The sequence below is a fragment of the Chiloscyllium plagiosum genome, unplaced genomic scaffold (genome assembly GCF_037043375.1).
Source record: "Chiloscyllium plagiosum isolate Xiang-an unplaced genomic scaffold, Cpla_swu_hap1 HiC_scaffold_33, whole genome shotgun sequence".
NCBI classification, from domain to species: Eukaryota; Metazoa; Chordata; class Chondrichthyes; order Orectolobiformes; family Hemiscylliidae; genus Chiloscyllium; species Chiloscyllium plagiosum.
The window spans coordinates 41432241-41459689 of record NW_028270171.1 but is presented as its reverse complement, the minus strand read 5'-3'; positions in this window follow the sequence as shown (position 1 = coordinate 41459689).

Below are 27449 nucleotides of genomic sequence, written 5' to 3'. Positions count from 1 at the left end.
TAGGTGAAGGTGTAAAAGTCAGGGGGTGGGTCGGTGTGGAATTGTTGGGCCAAAGGGCCTGTTTCTACACTGAAAGTAATCTAATCTAACTACTCAATTAACCAACTCATCTTAAGAATAAAGGGATACATTTGCTACTGTCTCGAATCTATTACATTGCCCTTAATCTTAATCAATAAGTATATTGCTTCATGGTCAGAAATGGTAATATTCCCAATTGTGCAGGATGCCACCGAATCTAAGATTATTGCAGGAATGGGGAAGATATCAACCTTAGTGTGGCATTTATACCGGTTAAAGAAGAAAATAAAATCCCGACTTGTTATGTGGATCTGCCATCAGACATCCTCCAGCTCTCGTTCTGCACACATATCCATTAATTGCTTACATTATAACGAGGGTATTGGGGCACCTTTGGACATTCTGGCCACCGTGGAGTCCATAAGACTTGTGAAAACTTCTACAAAAATGGGCCACGATGCAAAATAACTGAATTTGAAAAATGCATCTACCAGGAATTTAAGAGGGTACGCTGGGAGTGGGGTGGGTGGGAGCAATAAACATTCAAAATATGATATTCTTTACTATAGTTCAAGGCTTTGGGTGTTATGAGACTCCCGTGAGTGTCAAATATAACCTATTAGGTTAAATGGAAGATTCTTTTTATCCATTATGGCTTCTCCCCTCCTCGTAATATTAAAAGACGACAAATAAACTCGATCAGGCCTGACCTGCTGCAATGTCAAATGTTCCTTGTCATCAAGGTGCATCTCCTGCAATAGGACAACATCCACCCTCTCTTTTTAAGACTAGAAAGTACAAGTTTCCTCTTTTCTTGCCAATGGCTCACCTTAATGCTCCAGGTAGACCATTTAAGCACATCATTACCCAGAAAATACTGTAGCAACATTTGAACTCGAGAGAGGAAGAACTCGAATTACTGATCATTAATAAACAAAGTCTCATAGAGCTTAAAAACTACACAAACTAAGGCTACTACAACTGTCAACTCTCAAAACTTTCAAAAACTAAGCATTTTAAGGAAATGGCTGGGGTGGAGTGGGTTAGGGAACCACTTTGCCCATGCTGTGATGCAGAGCCCAACAAAGCCGGCCTTCCACATCGCCACCATCTTGGATTTCCCCTTAACATTTTATCGATATTATCATTTCATTTTGCATTATATTCCTGGATGTGCTGGAGCAGTGTGATTTTGTACCACTGTCAGCATTTCCCCAACACTGCACATTCCTGCCATTCCCGATAATCCTTGACTCAGTTATTATTTATGAACCTACTGTCTGTGCCTCAAACATATTCAATATCTCCGCCTCCAATGCTCTGCAGGGAAGAGAGTTCCAAATACTCTCACAATTGAGAAAACAAAAATTAGCCTCATCTGTGTGTGAGATTATTTTTGCCTCCTTACCTGAGAAAGGATATAATTGATTTGGAAGCAGTTCGGAGATGTTTCACTTCATGTATCCCAAGGATGAGGGTCTTATATTATAAAGGTTTTAACAGGTTACTCTTGGAATGGGAGGTGATATTATTGAAACATACAAAACCTCGAGGAGAGTGATCAGATAGATACCCACTGGGTGTTTGCATTGTCCAAACTTCTTGTTGTTTTTATAGAATATCTACAGTGTGGAAGCAGGACATTCCGTCCATCAAGTCCACATTGACCCTCGGAACAATATCTCCCCCTCCCCGGACCTGTCCCCCAGTCTTCCCATGTAACCCTGCGTTTCCCTGACGAACCTATCTAACCTACACATCCCGGGGCACTCTGGGCAATTCAGCATGGCCGATCCACTCTAAGTTGCACATCTTTGGACTGTGGGAGGAAACCCACACATACATGGGAAGAATGTTTAAAATCCACATAGAGGGTTGCCTGAGGTTGGAATTTAACGCAGCTACTTGTTGATGGGAGGTAGCAGTGCTAACCACAGATCCACCATGCACATCCGTTAGTTCTATTAGTTACTTGTGGCTGACTAAAGGAATCTGCCTGACTTGTTCCTCTCACTGAAACCTGACTCAATCTGTGAACTTTATTATCGGCCATATCACCGACCTGTTTACATTTAAAATTTAGTGTGAGCTGTGGATGAATGGGACGAGAAAAGGAAACAGTGACACCTTCCAACCTCTGTCAGAGCAGGAATTAGGAGAAATTCACAAAGTGGGATTTCAGTCAAGTGGGAATTCTCTTTCCCAGAAGTTTGAGATGGCTGGATCTTTATAGCATATAGAAGCTGGCTTTGTCTTATTTTCCATGGACAGGTGACTCAGGGATAATGGTGCATTGCAAGAAAAGTGCATGATCCATCATCTTATTTACTGGTGGAGAAGTGTCAAAGGGCCGAATGGCCAACTGTGTCCCTCAGTCCTGTGTTCTGATGTTCCAAAAACCCTCGGATCTGCTAAACAGGGGCAGATCGAGGCCACTCCGATGGTTAGGTGTAGTTTTGCAAATGCACTTGGAAAATCCAGGCTGGTTCAGGAAGTGACCACCACCCCCACCCCTCAATCCCTGTTTCCAGGCTTCCCCTCTCTGTAACTTCTGCTCCAGATGTGAGTCATGTTGCAGCCCCAGATACGCTAGGAATACAGCCACATACCCCACCTAAGGTTACAATATCAAATCCTCTGCTCTCTCTGAATGCAATATTGTTCAACACGATTTCCATCAAAATAACCCATTTATTTCCAAATGCATAACATGTTAAATTAATAAATAGGAACAGGAGTAGGTCAATCGGACCCTCAATCTAACCCTGTCATTTCATATGAACATGGCTGATGTACCCCAAGGCTCAACTCGACTTTCTTCCAGACTCCTTGTATTCCTCTATACCTCTCTGAGTTCGAGAATTCCAGACATTCACTACCTTCGGAGAGAAGACATTACTCTGCATCTCAGATTGAAATCGATGTTACATATTCGGTATCTATATCCTCGAGTTCGACACTTTGCACAAGAATGGAAACAACTTGTCAACATCTACCTTCTCCAACCCCTTCTGTGTCTTGTATTTTTCAGCATTATCACTCCTCATTGATTTAAACCCAAATGAATTATCACCTCACCATCTTAGAGATTCTCAGTAACACAACCCTTTCATCCCAGGAAACTGCCTAATGTACCAACCGAGTTACTTGCTGCATCAGCATGCTGATTTTATGTTTCATACACAGGAAGACTCCAATACCTTTACGGCTCCTTTTCTGGAAGTCAGCTCCGTTAAATAACAGCCTGCCTTTTGATTCTCAGTGTCATCCTCAAACTCGGATGTATATTGAACACAGCTTTTTCCTTCAGGCTGTCAACACAGATTGCAAATAACTGATGCCATCAGACTGCGATTTGTGGAACTCCAGCAGAGTCCTAGCTTAAGCACCCATCCATGTACCTATCCAATTGCCACTTAAAAGTCACCAATGATTCTGACTCTACCACTCCCACAGGCAGTGCATTTCATTCCCGCACCACTCTCTGGGTAAAGAACCCACCCCTGACATCTCCCCTATACCTTTCACTCTTCACCTTAAATTTATGTCCCCTTGTAACACTCTGTTGTACCCGGGGAAAATGTTTCTGACTGTCTACTCTATCTGTTCCTCTGATTATCTTATAGATCTCTATCAAGTCACCCCTCATCCTTCGCCGTTCCAACGAGAAAAGGCCTAGCACTCTCAACCTATCCTCGTATGACCTATTCTCCATTCCAGGCAACATCCTGGTAAATTTTCTCTGCACCCTCTCCAAAGCTTCCACATCTTTCCTAAAGTGAGGCGACCAGAACTGCACACAGTACTCCAAATGTGGCCTAACCAAGGTCCTGTACAGCTGCAACATCACTTCACGAGTCTTGAATTCAATCCCTCTGCTAATGAACGCTATAGGCCTTAGGCCTTCTTACAAGCTCTATCCACCTGAGTGGCAACTTTCAAAGATCTATGTACATAGACCCCAAGATCCCTCTGTTCCTCCACCTGACTCAGAACCCTAACGTTAACCCTGTATTCCGCATTCTTATTTGTCCTTCCAGAATGGACAACCTCACACTTGGCAGGGTTGAACTCCATCTGCCACTCCTCAGTCCAGCTCTGCATCATATCTAAGTCCCTTTGCAGCCGACAACAGCCCTCCTCACTATCCACAACTCCACCAATCTTCGTATCATCTGCAAATTTACTGACCCACCCTTCGACTCCCTCATCCAAATCATTAATAAAAATTACAAACAGCAAAGGACCCAGAACTGATCCCTGCGGAACTCCACTTGTAACTGGACTCCAGGCTGAATATTTACCATCTGCCACCACTCTCTGACTTTGACTGGTTAGCCAGTTTTCTATCCAATTGGCCAAATTTCCCTCTATCCCATGCCTCCTGACTTTCCGCATAAGCGTACCATGGGGGACCTTATCAAATGTCTTATAAAATCCATGTACAATTTGTAATTTGTAATACCTTGTGGAAAATCTCTGGAAAGCCTCCTGTCTACCAGATCGCCTTTAACAAGTCCGCTTGGTACATTTTCAGGCATCTCCAGAAATACTTTGCATGATTTTTCAGGGCAAAGTATAATTTCCTCTTCACAAACCCACTCAGACTCTTCGTGAAGCTTTTCTAAATGTCCGTGCTGTCCAAGATTTCCAAATTAAGCTCGTCCCATTTGATTTCATTTGGCCCATAGGCCTCTAAATGTTTCCCATTCATATGTTTGTACAAACGAGTTTTAAATGTTGTAGCTCGCCTTGCATCTCCCACTCTTCCTCTGGAAGCTGATTCCATACCCACACCACCCTCAGTGTAAGAACGCTGACCCTTCATCCCTTTTAAATCTATCCTCTCTTTCACCTTAAACTTATTTCCTCTATGTTTGGATTCCCCTATCTTGTGGAAAAGACCTTGGATATTCACCCAATCCATACCTCTCATTATTTTATAAGTTTCTATAATGTCACCCCTCAACATTCTACACTCCATCTGATATTAACTTCAAGAACAAGCGTTTAAAGATAAGCACTGCAAAATTGAAAAAAATATTTAAAAATGACAGGTAACCAACACTCAGCGCAAATGTCATGCTGTGAATTGTTTTTCTCCATGTTACAATACTAAGGCAGCATGAAACGCTTACTAGTGCCAATAAGAAGTCAAGCACTTGAATTCCTCTGTCTAAAGGGGGTGATGATCATGACAGTGAAAATGTATCTGTGGCCAGATTTATATAATAAATCGTGTGCGACTGAGACTTTATAAAGCTTTGGTTAGGCCCAATTTGGAGTACTGTGTCCAGGTTTGGGTCCCACACCTCAGGAAGGACATACTGGCACTGGAGTGTGTCCAGCGGAGATTCACACGGATGATCCCTGGAATAGTAGGCCTAACATACGAGGAACGGCTGAGGATCCTGGGATTGTATTCATTGGAGTTTAGAAGGTTAAGGGGAGACCTAATAGAAACTTAGAAGATAATACATGGCTTGGAAAGGGTGAGCGCTAGGAAATTGTTTCCGTTAGGCGAGGAGACTGGGACCCTTGGGCAAAGCCTTAGAATTAGAGGGGGTCAATTCAGAACAGAACAGAAATGCAGAAATATTTCTTCAGCCAGAGAGTGGTGGGCCTGTCAAATTCATTGCCACAAAGTGCATTGGAGGCCAAGACGCTAAATGTCTTCAAGGCAGGGATTGATAAATGCTTGATGTCACAAGGAATTAAGGGCTACGGGGAGAATGTGGGTAAGTGGAGTTGAAATGCCGATCAGCCATAATTAAATGTCGGAGGGGACTCGATGGGGCGAATGACCTTACTTCCACTCCTATGTCTTATGGTCTTATGGTCTTATACCACATGGTCAACATTCTCCCTCCTGGCCTCCGTCTGACTTTGAATGCATGATAAAGAAGACACAACCACACAATAGAAAGAACCCCTTCCCCCATTCACACCTTAAATTCCACCCGTTATACAGAATCTTCTCGTTCACCACTGCTAAAAGCCTGTTTTTCTTTTGCCACACCCTCCTTTCCCTGCCACCCATCCTCCACTTCTGGCAAGGGATTAAAAGACCATTTTGCAATTGTATTCAGTTTTGATGAATTGTCACACTGGACTGGAAACGCTAGCTCTGTTTCACTGTCTCTGCAGATGTTGACAGACTTGCTGAGTTTCTCCAGAAATGAATAGGCACAGAACAAATCTTCAATTAATCAAATAACCATGGATACTGGAAATAAAAATACAAAAAACTTTGTAGAAGGTTCACTGGACCTGAAAGTTTAACTCTGCATTTACTCCAGAAAATTCTGCAACACTTTTAGCAATTTCTTCAGCAATATCTGTTTGTTGAACAATTTCCAAAGACATATTATCAAAGATGCCCGAACAACCTGTCCAACATGGAGCGCCGTACACTGGGAACTGAACAGTAATGCACGGTGACAAGTTCCTTGACTCTGAAACTGCATAAGTCTGGCATCACTGACACTGCAGAGCTCTGAATCATGGTCAGGGAGAAAAACAGAAGGAAACACATGCACTTCAAATACAGAAGATGGCATTACTGAAAGGAAAAGATTCAGATTAGTACCTTAAATTGATATTGTTTATGTAACAAATTGGAGGCGTGACACCAAATAAAGACTTCCAGCAGATTGAGAATATGAAAAGGGACGTATTTCCGCATCGGAAACCAAAGTATGTCACTGAATACAGGGCTGATGGGTGAATAGGTATCGGTGTGAACTGGAGGGCAGTCAGTAGAATTGAATTATAAATATTGCAGCTAAAACTGGGTTATCATCTGATGCGGTAAATTTCAATGACAATCTGTAACTTTTCCCCCAGGATAGTCCATCCGTCTACCATTTCCATCAAGCCGATACATGGGTCAGTGACGAGTGTGGGTGAACATGGTCGGGTCGGAATCACGTGCACCTAAACCTGATTGCAACCCATTAAAGCGACCACACTTGACTGGTTACACGACAAACAGCAGGACTAACATCTGATACAGAGAGAGTGATGATCCCAAGACTAACAAATCAGATCTAAGATCTGTCATCCTGTCAAATCCATGCAGAAAAGTCGATGGACCATTAAACAATTTACTGGAAGAGAGGACTCCACAAATATCCGCACCCTAAATAATGGAACAGCCCTGTACGTCAGCATAAAAGATGCAGTATCGGCACCATCCTTAGCCAGAAGTGTTGAGTCGATTATCCACCTCACCCTCACCATGATGCCCACAGAATCACAGATGGCAGTCTTCAACAAATTCAATTCACTGCATGTGACATAAAAAACAAATGGACACTGTAGATATGACTAATGCAGTGGGCCCTGACACCATTCCTGCAATAGGACTGAAGACCTGTGCTGCACAACTAGCCATGCCCCTGGGGAAGCTGTTTCATTCCAGCTCCAACTCCGACATCTCCCTGTCAATGTGGAAAATTACTCAACTATATCCAATCCACTAAGAGGAGGATTACTGCAATCTGACTCTTTCCTCGTTCTTCAGTCCCAACACGACAGTTAAATTGGTGGGAGTTCAAATTTGACAGAGCTGTCAAGCAGCACAGTTATAATCTGCTCAGTGTGGTTTCAGATAGGTCCCCATATGGAGATGGTGCTGTTGTGGAAATGTCACTGGATTACCAACCCAGACCAGGCTAATGCTATGGCAGCTGGTGCAAATTAAAAACAATTAATAAAATATCAAGATCTAAAATCTGGTGTCAGTAATAGTGATACTGTGTTCAATATCAGTTGTAAACTTCGATTTCCATTCCCAATGTTCTTTCAGGAAGTGAATCTCCCGTGCTTTCCTGGTATGGCCTAAAAGTGACTCCAGACACAGAGACATGTGATAAACTCTTCAATGATCTCTGAATCGGCCAAGCAAGACACTCAATTATATCAAACTACACTGAGGTCTTAAATGATAAACCCGGACCGAACACCAGGCCCCAGCCTCGTCAATAGAAAAGGCAGTGGGAATCACAATCCTTTCGACCCTGCAGAGACCTCTTTCTTAACAGTTGAGAGCTTGTGACAATATTTGCAGAGCTTTCCCACACACTGCATAGAAACATTGTGACAGGAGTACATCATACAATACATTGAGTTTTCCCTGTGCTAGTTAATGGCCAAACATATCCTCAGTGCAGTTTTCCCCATACAATAATCATATCCCATAATATGTTTAAACATTGTGAAATATAAAATGAGAACTGCTGTAGTGCCTTCAGCCCATCAATTTTACTCTTCCATTCAATATACAGGCAGTTCTCCGGTAACACGTGTTGATTAAATACAATTTGGCTGCAATGTGATTCATGAATCTTTTTTCTATAAAGTGAATTCTCGTTCACTGTGACGCGATTCCTTGCCAGGAACCAGCTGAAGAGCAAAATCCTGCCTCAGGATACTCTCTCTGCAAAATGTACAAATAATGCAGTCAGCTAAAACAGGAATGCAATGCGCTCAGGAAGCCTTGAAACTGAGGCTGAAACTGGAAATTGTAGACTACATTTAGGAAGAACATTATTTCAAACTGTGGAGAGAATCTTGAGTAGACCTGGAATTCCCCACCGGAATCACGTGGTTATTCAGCCCCCACGTGCTTTCTGGTGAAAGGTACAGTGCTCCAGTGAGTGACTTGAGTTTGAAAGTGTTACATTTACGGCACTATTCCGTTATAACATGTGATTTAAAGGTTTGTTTAGACTGAACTAGTGTGGTTGTTAGACCAAACTTATTTTTTGGTTTTTACTGATATTTGTGGGGGTTTTCCATCGACCCCATTATTAATATTGCACGATTTTCGACAACACAGTGTTGCACAGAAACACAGTTGCCGTGTTATTGGAGAACAACCTGTACTGATAGCTGATCTGCTATCTTCACACCGTACTCCTGCTTTATCCCTATCCCTTTAATTTCCAGAAATCATTATTTATATTCAGCGCCATGACTTCCACAGCCTGATCTGGGAGAGAGAACCCTTGGTTCGCCAGTCTCAGAGTGCAGACATTTATTCTCACCTCAATGCAAAGCGGCCTGTCTGTACCTGATACTGTGGCCCCTTGCTTTAGACATCCGAGACAGAGGAATTACGATCCAGTCTGCCAATCTGTCTCGCCCAATCAGAGTGTCATATATTTCACTGAGATCTCCACTCATTTTCCTAAACCGCAAGGAACACAAGTCCAGTCCCCCCAAACTCAGATCCCATAACGAGTCTGTCATCCCAGAGATCAGTCTGGTCATCCTTTCCTGCTCTCTCTCAATGTCAGGTTTGTCCTCTATTAGGAACAGAGACCAAAACTGCACACAATGCTGAACAATGTTCTAGATGGTGTCTCACCATGACCCTATACAGCTGCAGTAAGATACTCTTACTCCTGTATTCAAATCCCCCTGAAATAAAGGTGAATACAGCAGTTATCTTCCTACCTGCTAACTGCTCCTGTAATATTGCTTTCAGTGACTGGTGTACAAGGATATCCAGATTCCTTTCAATGTTACAGCTCCCCACTTGCTGGGTCTATATACACTGTTCAGCTGCCAATGCCATTCCCAGTATTGACTCCTGGATTCAGAACTCACTGCCTTACATGGACTCGGAGGGATGCACAGAAATAAACAAAAATGCAGCTTAAGTTCCTTTATAAAGCAATATTTTTTAACCACTCCCTTTTCAAATGATAGGCTGCCATTCTATTTTTCACATCACAGTACACAGCATCTCATCTCTACCATTGCTCTCCATCTGCCACGTATTTGTCCAGTCATTTCACTTTTCTCAGTTACCTTGGAGCTTTTTTACATCCTCCTCACCCACTCACAAGCTGACATAGTTTAGTGCTGTCAGCAAACTTGCGAATATTGCATTTGAGACACTCAACCAAATATATGATGTGTATTGGCAATAGCTGGCGCCCAAGCCACGATCCTTGCTATATACTCCGAGCCTTCCATTTAAAAAAAAAACGTTGTTTTATTCCTACTCACTGTTTCCTGTCAGCTCTGTCCTTCGAGAACTATGTCCATGTATTAGCCCCAGTCCCACAGGATTTGAATTTGCACAATAGGCTTGGGGCTTTATCAAAACTCTTTCTGAAATTCCTCTCATGTTGCATTGATAGCTTCCACATAATTTTGCTAAAAGCCGTTTTCTCAAATATGATTCCTATTTCATGAATCCCTGTTGACTTTGTCTATGCCCATTAATTTCAGTCTGATACTTTCTCTAAACTGTTTCGTTGATAATTTAATTTTTTTCCCTTTTCTCACCAGAATAAAGTTCCCTCGTATTACTAGGAAGTTTTCTTTTTTGTTCTGCTTTCTTCTGTGAAGGCATAACTGAAGTATTTGCTCCATAGCTCTGCTATTTACAGGTCCTCAATTATCTGGCACCAAACTGTAGGAAAGCTGCACATTTTTCCCTTAATATTGCCATTAACATATTTTCAGAAAATATCACAAGTTTTGTCTTACAAATTTTGCTAAGACATTCTTCAGAAATCTATCAATTCCTATTTTAAGGTACTCACTGATTGGCCTTCGACAGCCATACAATCACAGAAGCAAAGACTCTGTACTATCAGAAATACAGCACGGTCTACATTAGACCCACTTTCCGACACAATACCCGTGGCCGTGAATCTTAAGGCATTTCAAATGCACAACCGTGTATTTTCTCACGGTTTTGAGGTTACCATGACAACTCGCCTCTCAAGAAAAGCATTTCAGACTCCAACACACTCTGGGTGAAAAGCAATCCTCAAATCCTCACTAAACCCCAAACCCTTCACTTTAAAAGTGTGCCCCATTGACTGAAAGGAACAGCTGCTGTCCATCCATACTGTCCATGCTCCTCGTAATCCTATCCTTCAAAATCACGTCCCCCTTAGCCTCCTCTCCTCCAAACTAAACAACCCAAGCTTATCCAGCCTCTCTCCATAGTTGATATGCTCCATCCCAGGGAACATCCTGATGAATCTCCTCTGAAACCCCTCCAGTGCAGTCACATCCTTTCTGTAATGTGATTCCCAGAACTACACACAGTATTCCATCTTGGCATCACCAAAGTTCCGCATAGCTCTTATAATCTGTGCCTCAATGAATCAAGGTTATGTTTACAGTCCCCTATGCTTTCCCATATTGTGTGTTAACCGGTCCATCACATTCAGGGATGTGTGGAGAAGCACCATCTGACCTTCCTTGTGTGCTGCCATACATTGAGTCCTCCCCTGTCTGGTTCCTACTTCCAAAGTGCATCACCTGATATTTATCAGGGTTACATTCCGTCTGCTATTGATCTTCCCAGCTGACCATTCCATCTGTATCTTCCTGTAACTTAAGGCCTTCCTCCTCACTGCCAACAAACCGGCCAATCTGCGTATCAAACACAAACTTACTTATCACACTCACCACACCTCGTCCATATTCACAGCCACATCATTTATGAGTACCACCAATATTAAAGTTGAAAATCACACAACATCAGGTTAGAGTCCAACAGGTTTGTTCGGAGGCACTAACTTTCGAAGCACTACTTCTTCGTCAGGTGATTGTGCGCTTTGATGAAGAAGCAGAACTTTGAAAGGTAGTGCCGCTGAATAAACCTGTTGGACTGCAATCTGGTGTTATGCGATTTTTAGTGTTGTCCACCCAGTCCAACACCACCACCTCCGAATCACAAATAATAAGGGAAACAGCACTGATCCCTGTGGTATACTATTGGACACTGGCCTCCAGTCACACAAGCAGTCAACCACCACCTTGTATCTCCTACCACTAAACTTCATTTGGATACAATTTGGCAAGTCACTAATGAGTCCTACCTGTTCCCTGGTCATTCTGTTCCGCTGGACACACTTGTGTATTATCTGGGAATTCTCCCTAATCTTGCCCTGCCAGCAGGTTTCCATGCGCCTGTGTTAGTTAGTCGCTACGCATGCAGAATTTCCTCCTTATTGCAGCCTTAAATGGCCTGTCCTTTATCCTGTCATTATTTCCCTTGAGTGTGGATTAGGCTGCCGAAGAAACAGCCTGTTAATTTCCAACTTGTCACATGTTTTGTGAATTTTATACATTTCACAGTGACCCACCTCTTATTTTTTGAAACTCTAGAGAACACAAACCGAGTTTCCTCATCACGCAATCTCGCCAACTGAGGGATTAATCTGGAGAATGTCCACTGAACTTCGTCTGTGATCAGTATATTCTTTCTCAGATTTGGTGACCAAAACTGTACTCAATATTCCAGGTACAGTAACTCACCAACACGCTGTTAAACTGCCTCAACATGTCTTTACATCTATATTCTGACTCCCTTAAAGGAAGGCAATTCAAACTTTACCTTACTACTTGCATATATTCCTCCAAACACCCTTCACATTCATTGCATTTACGAACTCATTATGTGAATTCTTATAGAAAGCCTTCTGATAATCTAAAATATGCCAATTGTACTGGTTCCCCATTATCTATGCTATAAGAATCAACTTCAAACGATTCCAAAGCTTGTCAAGTATGATTTCCCTTTCAGAAATGCATACTGATTCTCTCCAATGTTGCTGTTAATTTCTAAATAACGAATATCACATTCTATATAATAGACTCCAACAGTTTCCCCACAAATGTCAAGTTAATTGGTCTGCAGTTCTCCACACTATCTAGAACATAGAACATAGAAGAATACAGCGCAGTACAGGCCCTTTGGCCCTCGATGTTGCGCCGATCCAAGCCCACCTAACCTATACTAACCCACTATCCTCCATATACCTATCCAATGCCCGCTTAAATGCCCATAAAGAGGGAGAGTCCACCACTGCTACTGGCAGGGCATTCCATGAACTTACGACTCGCTGAGTGAAGAACCTACCCCTAACTTCAGTCCTATATCTACCCCCCCTTAATTTAAAGCTATACCCCCTTGTAATACCCGACTCCATACGCGGGAAAAGGTTCACACTGTCAACCCTATCTAACCCCCTAATCATCTTGTACACCTCAATCAAGTCACCCCTAAACCTTCTTTTCTCTAATGAAAACAGCCCCAAGTGTCTCAGTCTTTCCTCATACGATCTTCCTTCCATACCAGGCAACATCCTGGTAAACCTCCTCTGCACCCGTTCAAGTGCCTCCACATCCTTCCTATAGTATGGCGACCAAAACTGCACACAATATTCCAGATGCGGCCGCACCAGAGCCTTATACAACTGCATCATGACCTTATACAACTGCATCATTCCCTTTGTAGAAGCTTGGATCCAGACTGTGCAGAATGTACTGAGTAATAGAACACAGTCATCGACAGTGCAACCAATACATATATTAGTGGTTTATTTCTGAAGATTTTGGGATGAAGTACATCTGGTTTGTCAAGTTTAGCAATGCTCAATCCAGCTGTATGTTCAAGTAGAGCCTTGTTGCTGATATGAATTTACTTTATGTCTTTCGATCCACAAGTCCTGTAGGATCACTTCGTATTTCTGGGTGATTTTCTGGATCTTCCTCCATGAAGACAGATGCAAAAATAATTGGTTATTTGCTTGGGCATTTCCCTGTTATCCATAATAAGCTCGTCTCTCCGGATTGCAGATTTCTACATTTGACTATGCTTTCCTCTTTCCTTTGAAATATAGATCATAGATTTATGCAATCTTTGTGTTCCTGTTTGTTTGCATGCGTGTTCGCGTTTTGATTTCCTTACCCGTTTCATGGCCCTCCTTTTCTGAATCGTAAATTTCTGAGTATTCTCAGGATTCCACAATGTCTGAAATTCTTCTGAAGTGACTTCCTGTGATTAATATAATCTTTAATTTATTATGCTAATCATTGTTAACTCACTTTCTCACTCTTGGGTGTTTTACATGAAATAAATAGACATATTTTTCAGACTTTGTAGTATTTCTATAAATCTCCTGGTCCTGACCATATCTATTCAGGAACACTGCAGGAGGACAGGAAGGAAATAGCGGGGGCCCTGTTTGGTAATTTTGCATAATCGGGAACCAATGGGTGAGGCCCTGAAGGACTGGAGGGTAGTGAATGCTGTGCCGTTATTCATGAAGGGCTACAAATAAAAACCGGGGAACTATAGACCAGTAAACCTAAAGTCTGTAGCAGGTAAGTTACTTGAGAAGATTCTGAGGGAGAAGATATACATGCATTTGGAAAGACAGGGCCTTGTGAATGGGAGATTATGGCTCACAGATTTGTAAGATTGCTTTGATGAAGTGACCAGTAACTTTGTAAAAACAATGACTGCAGATGCTGGAAACCAGATTCTGGATTAGTGGTGCTGGAAGAGCACAGCACTTCAGGCAGCATCCAAGGAGCTTCGAAATCGACGTTTCGTGCAAAAAGCCCTTAATCAGGGACCAGTAACTTTGGCAAGGGCATGGTTGTATATATAGTCTATATGGATTTCAGTAAGGCCTTCAATAAGGTTCCACATGGTACGCTGCTCTGGAAGGTTAGATCACATGGAATTGAGGGGGAGCTGGCAAATTAGGTCAAAAATTGGATTGATGATAGGAAGAAGAGGGTAATCGTGGAAGGATTCTTGTCGGACTGGAGGCCTGTGATGAGTGAAATGCCTCAGTGGTCGGTGCTGGGACCAGATATTCATATATTACACATATCTATGATTTAGATGAAAATGTACAGGCATGATTTGTAAGTTTCAAGGTGACACTAAAATAGGTGGTATCGTGGACAATGAGGAAGGTTATCAGAAATCTCACAAATTTCAGCAGTACCTTGATCAGGTAGGGAGGTTGGCCGAGAAATGGCAAATTGAGTTTAATTCATATAAGTGTAAGTTCTTGCATTTTAGAAAGTCAAACCAAGGCAGGAGTTTCATGGTGAATTGCAATGCCTTAAGGAGTGCAGGGGAACAGAGTGACCTTGGAATTCAGGTGCATGGTTTTCTGTAATTAGAGTCCCAGGTAGACAAGGCACTGAAAAAAGGTATTTGACTCACTGGCCTTCATCAGTCAGAACAGTGAGTATCGAAATTAGCGAGTTACGTTGCAGTTATACAAGGTTTTGGCGAGTCCATATTTGTAGCGTCATGTTCAGTTTTGTTCACTTTGCTCGAGGAAGTATGCTATTAAATTGGAAAGAGTGCAGAAGAAATTTACAAGGATGTTGCCAAGACTCAATGGTCTGAGTTATAGTGAGAGGTTAAACAAGCTGGGAGTTTTTACTTTAGAATGTATGAGGCTGAGGGGGATCTGATAGTAGTGTATAAGATCATGGGACGTATGGATAGAGTCAATGCACTCAGTCTTTTTTTAACCCCAGGATTGGGCAATCACGGACTGGAGGGCATCAATTTAAGGTCAAAGGGGAAAGAGTAAAAGGGAACCTGAGGGGCAATTTCTTTTAAACACAGGGTGGTATGTATATGGGATGAGCTGCCAGCAGAAGTGGTTGAGGCGGGTACATTCACAAAATTTAAAATACATTTGGACAAATACACAGGTAGGAAAGGATTAGAAGGATATAGGGAAATGGCAGGGAAATGGGGTTAGTGTGAATGGACATTTTGTTCAGAATGGACCAGTTTTGGCCGAATGGCCTGTCTCCGCGCTGTAAGACTATACGGGTCTAACAACCATTGCTCTCCTACTGAATGTTATATTGTAATTTCCCAATTCACTGGAGCGAACTTAACACTCTAGCCTCTGGGCTTCCATGATGTTTGACCAGAATGTTCAAACATTCCACATTGAATGCAGGCGCCGCGTAAAACAACATATTAATGTCACTACTCCTCCAAAAATGCTTCAGAGCAAGGTTAGTAATTAGTCCTTCCGACCACACAATAGACAATAGACAATAGGTACAGGAGTAGGCCATTCTGCCCTTCGAGCCTGCACCACCATTCAATATGATCATGGCTGATCATCCTTAATCAGTGTCACACAACACCTAATCCGAAATGATCTGCTCTCGAGTTTGGTTCACAACAAACTCTTCAACCTACCTGATATACACTTAAGGAATTTATTTTTCACAACATTAGCCGTCACTTAGTTAACTCAGTTTCGATGCATATTGACACCATGCATTATTACTGCAGAAACCACGAGTATTTGTTACTCATTCACAGGATGGGGGCTTAGCTGGATAACCAGCATTTACTGGCCATGCCAGACGGCTGTTAAGAGTCAACAGCATTGTCTTGGATCTGGAGTGACATGCAGGCCAGACCAGGTAAGAACAGCCGTTTCCTTCCCAATAAGGACATTAGTGAACCAGATGAGTTTTTCCAACAATCAGGAATGGATTCCTGATCAAATAAACCCTTGATTCCAGATAATTATTGAATTCAAATTCCACAATCTGCAATGGCAGGATTTGAAAGCATGTCCCCAGAACATTATCTGGGTCTCTGGGTTAAGAGCCCAGCGATAATATCAGTATGGCATAGCTTCCCTTTGCAAACAGTTGCATATATAATTTCCAGAGCATATGATGCAAAATATTTGTGCGACAGTTTTGGTTCAGATATAAAACACAACAAGTTTGTTTCTCCTTGCTATTTTAAAGACCCACCCAAACTGATTCTGTGGAATCTGAGGGTCGTTATAAGTGACAGACTTGGATCAGACATTCGGGGAGGCTCACCTCGATGCTGAGATGATCTGAAGACATGTCCAGCAATACAGGACAAGCATCAATATTCCTTCCGCTCTGTCAGGATGTGTCACTGTATATTCTCACTGCTCCCTCACACTCACTGTATGTCTCTTACAGCACCTACCCTCGACCAAGGCTCACACTCTAACTCCAATATGGCTCAAGAACGACCACACTCACTGTTGAATTCAGCACCTTCCCTCCCCCTAATGCAACAGCCCCGCACACTAATAGCACTACACGGATACAACAATATGACAGACTCCCTCCGGCCACCTCACCATGTCACACCTCACCTTGCCCAGCACTAACAGCAGGGCCATCCACTCCCACCCTCACTCATTCCCTCCCTTTCTCCCATTCCATGAGATGCAGCCTGGAATAGGACAGAAAGGGCCAACCCGGGTGGTGGAGTGCCGTATATCCGTTATCTTATCCCCCTACCCTGATATGTGTGGAGGATCCTGGAGAGCTCCAGAGAGGACCAGGAGGCCTTGTGTGGAGATTCTGAAACATCCACGTCCCACCAACCGAATAAGGAGCAGTGTTCAGTAAAGATCAATTCTCAATTCAAACCTGCTGTCAGTTCTAACCTCATCTCTCTCACTCGCAGAAGAGCAGATACTCCATTGCACAGAGACGCAGGCAGTGAAATACACAGACGTATTGGTAAATACCCCAATATGCTAACATGCACAATTAATACAAGTAGAAGCACACAAAGACATAAAACGTCACACACAAATAGACACAAACACAGATAGAAACACACAGGCTGATACAAAGACAGACAGATATAGTCACACAAATACAAATGTAACAAGTACATGGACACACACACACTTAAGTATACATTAAGACACATACACAAAACATCTGCATCAAGACACAAATAAATACGTTTTTGATTGATAAGGAGATCAATAATTCTAGGGAGAAGGTATGAGAATGATGTTGAGGAACATATTAGAAATGACTGAATGGTATATAAGACTCGATTGGGCCAAATGGTCTAATTCTGCTCTGTTTTTAATGCTCCTGTGGTGTTATGCTATCAGGTATTCTCTTCCTGAGACAGCAGCAGCAACATGTTTGATTGGAAACAGTCAGTGGTAACGTGGGAAAAGATTGGAGGGCAGAATGGTTAATGGTTATTCCTAGTTATTGTACCACTATATCTGAAAAGGGACAATGATTTGATATGAGGTTAACACAGTTTTTTTTTAAAAAATGTGTCCCACAATGACAGAAGGATTACCCTTTCCATTTACATTTGTGCTATCTGTGGTGTCCTCATCCCCAGGGAGCAGTGAAGACACGGTTAATTTAGATATTTTAGTTTGAGCTTGACTGATCTTTGCTGGACAGGAGAGTCAATGTTTATTTGGAACAGACAGGAGACGGATGGTCAGACATACTCGGATCAGCCATGAGCATTCTGAATGGTACCACCAAATGGCCAACTGCTACCCCTTTCCAATGTGTTGTTCGGTCAATCCACCCTCCCGGCCGTTACAGGAATATACTGCTGCCCCTACCCCATGTGTTGTTCCCTCAATCCACCCCTCAGTGCGATTACAGGATAGAGGATCATCCCATTCAGCAAGACTGAATCGTTACAATGAGACGGAAGGAGACCATTCTGCCCCTCCAAAGAATTACACAAGAATATAGGATGAAGTAATTCAGCTCGTTGAGTACATTACACAGCCCAGGACGAGGCCATTCAACCCGCCTGAACTGCTGCACAGGAACAGAGATGCTGTCACTAACAGGAAATAGACAGTAGAGATATATGATTTTATTAAACAAAACTGTAACTAGTTTTAACTCATAGATCACTGTAGGGTCATCAATGATCAATAATCTATGTAAAATATCTGGATGAAGGGACTGAATGGATCAAAGCTGAACTACCTTGTACACCAAAATGATCATTCAATAGATCTTCAAAAGGAGGTAGTGAATATGCATTATGATGAAGATAGGGAAGGTTAATGATCGTACTCTCAGCAGAAATAATATAACGTGAGTTGTCTAATGCAGTCGGGAACAATTTAAATGGAGAGAGATTGCAGAACTTTGTGATGCAGATGTTTTCCATATTCTTGGTACATGAATCATATGAAGTCTGTCTGCAGATGCAGCAAGTGATTCGGAAGATAAGTGGAATGATGCTGTTTGTGGCAACGGGTATTGGGTTTAATTAGGAATATTTCACTGTACCGTACAGGAAATTGCTGAGACCACATCAGATACGCTGGGTGCAGTTCGATCCTCTAAACTAAAAAAACGGATACAATTCCTTTCAAAGATGTTCAAAGATGCTTCCCTTTACTCATTCCTGAAATGAAGGCCTTTTGTTGTCTGTATAGATTATCTGTTTAGATCTTAGATGAGAAATCTTACTGAACAACGATTTTCAGAGAAGTCTTTCAGATTCATATTTTCTCTTGTTAAGAAGACTAAAGCTCGATAATAATTTCTTGAATGAGATGCATTGGTATTAACACAAATATTATGAAGATATCAACCCATTTTAAAAATTATGCAGATGCATATAAGCATCTCATCAAATCATAAAACGGGCACATTATTTTCTTTTGCTAATGAAATGCAATGTGCACAACAACAGCAATGATGCTGAACACAACATACAGTCTATTATATTCCATTCCAGAGAATGTACATGGAGAGTGCACATGGTCCAGTTTGGTGTTCAGTTAACATTCTTGTATTTTTCCACACAGAGACGGAGAAAAATATTACTTGCTTCAGAAGCAGCAGACAATTGGTCTCTCTCTCTCTCTTACTTTGTTCTGCCTGAAAGCAAGGCGTGAGAGCAGAAAAGTCCTGACTCATCTTTACCACTCGTGGAGGATTCCTGATGAGGATTCATAGGAATCTCTGTACAGCTCGAAGCAAAAGGAATTCAGCCAAATCCAACTGTTCCAGGAAGAAATCGGCAATCCCAGACATTTGTGTGAGCAGAATAAGTTCAAAGTCAGAAAAAAACATTTGGGACACTTTATCATTTTACCATTTGTTCACAGTTCAACTTTCTGTGTCTCAGATTTTTATAAAAAAAATATACCAGTCCGGTACCTATATCATTGGACACGGCACTCAACTAGTTACATTTAAAATTTGCTTTCACCAATAGAGGAGTGGGAAAAGGAGTTACCCTCCAACATTGGTCAGAACACGAACAAGAGATTGTCAAAGGGTTGTTAAGGTGTGAATTCCCTTCCACAGAAGATTGTGATGCCTGGATATTTCCATTTGTTCAAAATTGTCCATGTAAGGCATTTGAAAGACAAATGAATGTCGGGAAATGGTACACTGACCGAAAAGTGCTGCGGAGACCTTAATCAGATCATATTGCATGGTAGAGCCGTGACAAAGTGTCTGATGACCCACTCTTGCTCCACAGTCCCGTGTTACTTTGGTGAATTCAGCCTCTCACAGCTCCTGAAAGGTGCAGATGGGGGCCACTTGCTCCAAATACCTGGTCCAGAGTAACACAGGATTTCATTTAATCCCTCACAACTGGCTCACTCAGATTGGGACGGATTGGAAAATGTTATTTGGAAATCCAGGCTGGTTTTGAAAGACGCCTCTGGTCTGTTTACAGAGTGCCCCCTCTCTGCAACTTGTGTTTCATTTGTTGGTCTTGGTCTAGACCAGGATTCGTTATGAATAAAGCTCCATACCTCACTCAGAGACGACTCAAAAATGCTCTGCTCTCTCTGATTACAACATACAATAACAGTACATCCAGGAAAATTACAGCCGTTTACTTTGAAATTACAGAAAAGGAAAATATAAGGAACAGGAATAGGTAATTCGGACGGTCAAGCCATTGTATACGACCATAGCTGATCTACTGTTAGCATTAACTCCTCCTTAATGCCCAGTTCTTCACACTCCTCAGCTCTCTGACAGGTCAAAGATTCATGTACCACCTCTTTAAATACTTTCAGTGATGTAGCTCCCCTAACTCTCTAGTCCAGATAATTCCTGACATTGATTACCCTCTGTGAGAGGAAAACACTCTCCACACATACACCGTCACCTATTGATATGAACAAGAGGTGAACACAGGGGCTCAGGAAAGAGTGAATGACCTTGATATCAAGGCAGTAGTTGACTGAGGATATCATCGGGACTACCTAATTATTTGAGCTTAATGAGAATCAGGTCTAACCTCCCCACTGTTTGGGGTCTTTCAGAGAACGAAGGAATATGTTTGTGGTCGGTGGCCGACAATCCTTTCAGTCCCAGAACATCTCTTCAGGAGATCCTCAGATTAACTTCCTCAGCACAAACATCTTCAGCTCCTTCGTCAACGTCTATGTGCCCCCATTCCCGGCGCCCACCATCTATCCCAAGATCAGAAGCAGGGTGATCACTGAAGATCGCACAATACTCAGAACATTTTGTCCCCACTGAGCTCCTGAACAGGTCTGTGTCCATATTCAGCAAGACCCAAACAACATTCACGTGAGTGCTGTTCAAGTGTCGGTAACATTCATGTAACAGTGCTGCCAGGCATGCACATTTCCACAGTTAAAAGAGGAGCTCATTCAGCTTACATGGATATGTGGAAACCATTCAATCCATCGAAATGACTGAACAAGAAGAGGGACAGCCCATTCAATCCTCCTGCCTGTTCCACAGGAAGAGGATGCGTCTGGTCAGTACATTGAGCTATTAAACAGGAACAGGCCGAGTCTACTAAGGCCACTAAACTTGTTCTATGGAACTAGGAGGAGACCATTCACCCCTAGAGACACTTACACAGGAATAGGAGGGTGTCATTGATGCTCCAACCTAGAAAACGAATGGAGCAGATACTGCACTCATACACTGCTCACATGCTCCTCGTGTCTCCATTGCCTGTGGGACAAATGATACTTTAACGTGTTTTTCCGGCAGTGAGGAAGGAAGCCAAATGTTCAGCGCCAAGCCTCAAGGAGGCATCTTCCATCTCCATGTTTTCCGTGGGGGTCAGAAGCTGCTGGGGATAGGTAACTGTTTTAGAATGAAAGTATTGTGACTCCTGTCGCGATGGTGGATAACGTGAAGTTCTATGTAAGATTACACACCAAATGCATTGTACTAATGTTGGAAGAGATTAGTTAAAGACTGACTCTCTCTCTCTCTCAATCGAAATGGAGAGTGGCGTGGACTGAGAGGAACGTTCCCAGAATCTTTTAAGCCAACGAGAATCATGTAAACTAAGTAAAAAAATATGGAGTTTATCACCGTATTAGTTCTGTTTGGAATATAATGAGTGACTATCCATCACTTTAAGTTTCAATGCAATCTCCTCTTATTCTTCAAAGCGCAACAGATTAATCCTCATGCATTCCCGATTGTACAATGAGTCTGGTGAAACTCCTTTATACTCTTTCTCCCAAGACGATTACTCCTTATAAAGGAGAGAAAATCTGTGCACAATACTCCAAATACTATCTCAAAACACTCTAGGGTTGATCACAATAATTCTGTTCCGTCACGTAGCTGTCTCAGCTTCTTTTCTGTGGTATAAAAAGCCATTCCTTCTCTCTGCACTGTGAATGATGTGGAATTTTGAAGTTTCTTACATCTGTGCGTCAGTCATCACCAGAGGTGTCGATGGAGATGTATATCACGTTCAGAGGGAGAGTCAATCAGAAAGAATTCACTTGAAACAGGGAATGGTCACCTACCTGAATGGAAATGACTTGCAGTAACATGGAAATCAGGCAGAGAAAGGGAGCCATCTTTCCTTTTGTTCTTCCCTCACGGGATGTGTGCAGCCCTGGTCAGGCCAGCATGTTATGCTGATCTTGAACTGAGTGGCTGATTCAGCTGTTGCACAGGATAATAAAGAGTAAACCACATTGCTGTGGGTTTGCAGACACACAGAGACCTGAACATGAAAGGATAACCCATTGCGTTCTCTGTAGGACATGAGGCAAACAGATATGCTTTTGTTGAAAACTCGTGGTGATGATTTCATTTGCATTTCATCAACTTCATTGAGGAGAAACCAAAAGATCATTATTCTGTGCTGTATGATTATGAGTCAATGACTTGACCAACATGCACTGTCTGTCAATCTGACAGATTCAGTGGAGAGGACAAATTACCAATCTCAAGTGCAAATATTTTGTGACATAAGCATAGTTTGAAGGGACTTGAAACGGTTATATCTGGATTTACCAAAGGCAGAAATGATGGATTATTCAGCAGTTGCATTGAGGCTGAGAAGGAGACAGAAATATCCTGATAGTGGTCTTGGGCAGGATTGGTGAGTGGGTAGAACATGTAGAAATGTAAACCTGAATGAAGAAAAAAGATAATGGAGATTAAGAACAGTGTGGTTTCTCCTCGCGTATTGTTGAGTAAGTTGTGAGTAGTAATTTGCTAGTTATAATCAGTAAGGAATAAAATTTTTGACCTGATCTGAAAATGATGACTTACAAATTTTAAAATTTGAATTTGAACAGCAATTCAGTTCAATTCAGCTTAATGGTCCGATGGAATGACTTACCAGGAACACCAACTATAGCAAGGATGGGATTGTAAGCACTTTGAATAATCCAAAGGATAACTTCGATCCGTGCTGCTAATGATATCCAAGGCTGAGAAAGGTAGTAAAGATCCAAGGATAAACTCCTCTCTGTTGTTGTAATATTCCTGTCTAATGTTCTCAGATTCTGATCCGTTATTGGAACATTCCAGACTAATGTTCTCGGATTCTTATATCTCCTTCTGGATTAGTGGTGCTGGAAGAGCACAGCAATTCAGGCAGCATCCGAGGACAGGCAAAATCGACGTTTCGGGCAAAAGCCCTTCATCAGGAATAAAGGCAGAGAGCCTGAAGCATGGAGAGATAAGCTAGAGGAGGGTGGGGGTGGGGAGAGAGTAGCATAGAGTACAATAGGTCAGTGGGGAAGGAGATGAAGGTGATAGGTCAGGGAAGAGAGGGTGGAGTGGATAGGTGGTAAAGGAGCTGGGCAGGTCGGACAAGTCCGGACAAGTCGAGTTGCTGTAGGTTAGAAACTAGGATGAGGTGGGGGAAGGGGAAATGAGGAAACTGTTGAAATCCACATTGATGCCCTGGGGTTGAAGTGTTCCGAGGCGGAAGATGAGGCGTTCTTCCTCCAGGCGTCTGGTGGTGAGGGAGCGGCGGTGGAGGAGGCCCAGCACCTCCATATCCTCAGCAGAGTGGGAGGGGGAGTTGAAATGTTGAGCCACTGGGCGATTTGGTTGATTGATGCGGGTGTCTCTGAGATGTTCCCTAAAGCACTCTGCTAGGAGGCGCCCAGTCTCCCCAATGTAGAGGAGACCGCATCGGGAGCAACGGATACAATAGATGATATTAGTGGATGTGCAGGTAAAACTTTGATGGATGTGGAAGGCTCCTTTAGGGCTTTGGATGGAGGTGAGGGAGGAGGTGTGGGCACAGGTTTTACAGTTCCTGCGCCTCCTAGCAGAGTGCTTTAGGGAACATCTCAGAGACACCCGCATCAATCAACCAAATCGCCCAGTGGCTCAACATTTCAACTCCCCCTCCCACTCTGCTGAGGATATGGAGGTGCTGGGCCTCCTCCACCGCCGCTCCCTCACCACCAGACGCCTGGAGGAAGAACGCCTCATCTTCCGCCTCGGAACACTTCAACCCCAGGGCATCAATGTGGATTTCAACAGTTTCCTCATTTCCCCTTCCCCCACCTCATCCTAGTTTCTAACCTACAGCAACTCGACTTGTCCGGACTTGTCCGACCTGCCCAGCTCCTTTACCACCTATCCACTCCACCCTCTCTTCCCTGACCTATCACCTTCATCTCCTTCCCCACTGACCTATTGTACTCTATGCTACTCTCTCCCCACCCCCACCCTCCTCTAGCTTATCTCTCCATGCTTCAGGCTCTCTGCCTTTATTCCTGATGAAGGGTTTTTGCCCGAAACGTCGATTTTGCCTGTCCTCGGATGCTGCCATGAATTGCTGTGCTCTTCCAGCACCACTAATCCAGAATCTGGTTTCCAGCATCTGCAGTCATTGTTTTTACCTCTTCTTATATCTCCTCCCCTGTCTCTCGAGCTACTGATCCCTGTTAGTCCAGTCATTGATGCTCCCGCCCATACTGGGATAACACCTTGAACCGAGTCCTTGATTAATCGAAGAGGCAAACCCTCCAGTGACACATCTCGGATCCACGGAGATTGACATTAATCACAGTCACTGAACAAATAGCTTCAGCCAACGCCTTTCATTTCAATATTGTTATTCAAATTCAAAACAATGATTCAAACTGTCATTTTCTGGATGGGCGATGTGAGGGTGACTGATGGAACAAATCTTGAGGCCGGTAGATCAATTGAGTGTAACCATTCAATCTGTCTTGGTTGCAGGAGTAATGCCATAAGTTTATCAGAACGTAAACGTGCGTCTTTGATAATGAATGGAAACATACATCCAGGAACTATTGATCAAGCATCATAATTTCAATTAAAATTGAGACAACATTTATAATTCATGATCTGAGGCGAATGTGTGTCTGAGAAACGTGGGGTTGTAATAGACACATGGCATGGATATGTTAACAGAGAATTGAACGTGACAAATGCAATTCAGATTGTTATTCCAGGTTTAGAGTGAGGCAGATGAGGCCTGTGCTATTGATGTTATCGATGTGAGTGAACTGTGATGAAAGTTATTTACTGGACTTCAATTACAGTGTGATTATGGCATTGTGGAGGAGACAGAAAACAGAGAGAATTGTGTGACATGGCAGTTCAGACAGGAGGGAGGGACAATAATATTCCCCAGTCATCAGTATTGGAATGTTACTCTTTATAACTCATATGAAGAACAGATTCAAGGATACATCTAAAGTGAGGAATGGGGAGTAAAAGTTGTTTATTGAACACAAAATACGGGGACAAAATGATTTTCTGTACGTACTAAACTGTGGGAAGTAGAAAGCAATAAGATACACTCATGATATTGAGCTACATAAATTGAAATATGTATTACAAAACCACGGAAGTGGTGTGTAATCTTTATCAATCATTCTTTGGCCCTCAGCTGGGATGCTGATTTCCCCTCTGTCAGTGATCAACCTCATTGAGATTCTCTGGCACAGTATCTCAGTATTGAGGGGGGTTTCAGTTCCTGCTGCTGTTCACCCAGTCTGTTTAAATTAATCCACCTTCTCACTGTAGAGAAAAAAAACAAACACTTGGCCTTTTGGACTCTGTTTAACTGTCAGCAACTCAGCTCTGTGATATTATTGGCGATAAACGCTCTGGGACCACAGCCAGTAAAAGCACAGTGCTCAAACGGTATGGCAACAGATAAAGACCTTGCCGTCCGTGAGAATTTCTAAATAAAACTTCAATTTTCTGTCTGTTCCTGTCTATCTCCCCTCATGCTGTCTTCTAATCTATTCAACCCACCCTCGTTTAACATCCCTGTTTCCAAATTGTGCAGTTGAACAGCTTGATGTTGTGGCCATTTTGGAGAAATGGATAGAGCAGGGATAGGATTGATCATTGGAGGGTCCGGGGTTTAGATGCTTCATTAAAAAAAAAGAAGGTACTAAGAGCGGGGTGGGGGCGCTGGTTGGGGTGGGGGAGGGTAGGGTGGCATTGAAAATCAAAGACAGCATTACGTTGGTAGAAAGGATGCTTCATAAAGACTCGTCTAATGAGGTAGTATGGGAAGAGGTTAGAAACAAACACGGAGAGGTCACTCTGTTGAAAGTTCTCTATTGCCGTCTGAAAAGTTCCAGAGATGTAGAGTAAAGGATTACAAATATGATGCTGGATGGGAGCGAAAATAACAGAGTAGTTGTTATGGAAGAATTTAACTTTCCAAATATTGACTCGAAATGCTACAGTTCAATTACTTTATATTGGTCAGTTTTTGTCCAATGTGTGCAGAATGGCTTCCTGACACAATATGTAGATAGGCCAACAAGGGCCGAGGCCAAATTGGATTTGGTACTGAGTAATGAACCAGACCAGGTGTTAGACTTGAAGGTAGGTGAACACTTTGCTGATAGTGACCACAATTCTGTTATGTTTACCTTAGCAATTGAAAGGGACAGGTGTATACCGCAGGACAAGGTTTATAGCTGGGGGAAAGGCAATTATAATGCGATTAAGAAACGTTTTCGGATGCATAGGATGGAGAAGGAAATTGCAGAGGCTGGGCACAATTTAAGTGTGGAGATTTTTCAAACAACAGCTGCTGTGTGTCCTCGATACGTTTATACATGTCAGGAAAGAAGGAGGTGATCGAGTGAGGGTGCTGTGGTTTACTGATGAAGTTGAATCGCTTGTCAAGAGGAAGAAGGAGGCTTATGTAAGGATGATTTGGAGATGCCGGTGTTGGACTGGTCTCGAGTTAGCTGTTAACAATGGTGATAGCTAAACAATATGTTGAAGGAGTTAGCCCCCTGTGTTCTCTGTCTATGACCTGATGTGTAGATTGATTCTCATCTAAAAAGTGAGATAACCGAGTTTTACATAAATTCATGCATTTTAACTGTGTAAAGATGAAACATGAAGGCTCAGTTCGGATGCTTGACAGTTACAAGTTAGCCTGGAAGGACTTTGAAAAAAAGCTAAGAATAGCCAGGAGAGTGCATGAGAAGTCTTTGGCAAGTAGGATGGCAGAAAACCCTCAAGCTTTCTATCAGTATGTCACGAACAAAAGAATGACCAAATGAAGATTGAAGGCAATTAAGGACAGTAGTGTT